This window comes from Asterias amurensis, chromosome 19, assembly GCF_032118995.1.
Source record: "Asterias amurensis chromosome 19, ASM3211899v1".
NCBI classification, from domain to species: Eukaryota; Metazoa; Echinodermata; class Asteroidea; order Forcipulatida; family Asteriidae; genus Asterias; species Asterias amurensis.
The window spans coordinates 2,049,510-2,050,532 of NC_092666.1; positions in this window are offsets into that span (position 1 = coordinate 2,049,510).

Sequence of the window (1,023 nt, forward strand, 5' to 3'; positions counted from 1 at the left end):
TGATTTCGAGACCTCAAGTTCTAAACTTGAGGTCTTGAATTCAAATTCGTGGAAAATTACTTCTTCTCGAAAACTATGACACTTCAGAGAGAGCCGTTTCTCACAATGTTTTATACCATCAACCTCTCCCTATTACTTGTCACCAAGACAAGTTTTATGCTAATAATTGTCTTGAGTATTATCACCAATAGTGTCTACTGCCTTTAATGTTCTTGAAAGAAATAAAGCAGTCACCAAAGTAAAATCTTTAATAAAAGGGTGTGGCAAAATCTGTATTCTGTTTGTGATGCACTGCCGTGTCTTTACCTTAGCATTAAATTCGAGATTCCGGTGTCGCGGTCTCAGTTGTCCGGTGTGCTAAAAGCTCCGGCTTACCAAATACGGCAGTATTACGTCATTTCATACCTGCGCACAGCACGCGAAAGTGGTCGATTTAAGTGCCGGGCTGAGTCGATTAATTAATGGGTGCGTTCGTTTAGCTTCCCCTTGGTCGACCCCGGTGTGTGGTGTTTTTTTTCAGCAGGACGAACGTGTGCGAATAATTACCCACGTTCGTCCTGGGAAAACAAACCGCCACACACCGGGGTCGACCCAGGTAAGCTAAACGAACGCACCCTTTATTGAGTTGCCCCGCGTACAGACTTCGAATGCCGCTGGTAGGGGATTCTGTCCCCCCGTAGGCCCCGAAACAGGTCAACTCGTACCCAAGTCAACTCGCACCCAAGTCAACTCGTACCCAAAATATTGTACCCAAGTCAACTCGTACCAAAGTCAACTCGTACCTAGGTCAACTCGTACCCAGGTCAACTCGTACCCAAGTCAACTCGTACCGTACAACGTAGGTTGTATGCCGTGTTCAAACTATACTTCTAATGGGAATGGAAACTTGACTCAAAACCCAATCCCATGAGAGCCCTTTTATTGTCAGCCCCATTGCGTAATTTGACGGCGGTTTAGTGTTTAGGAGACCTCTCGCACGAGCTAGCACTTCATTTTGCACAATAATTATGTGCGTGCATTGGT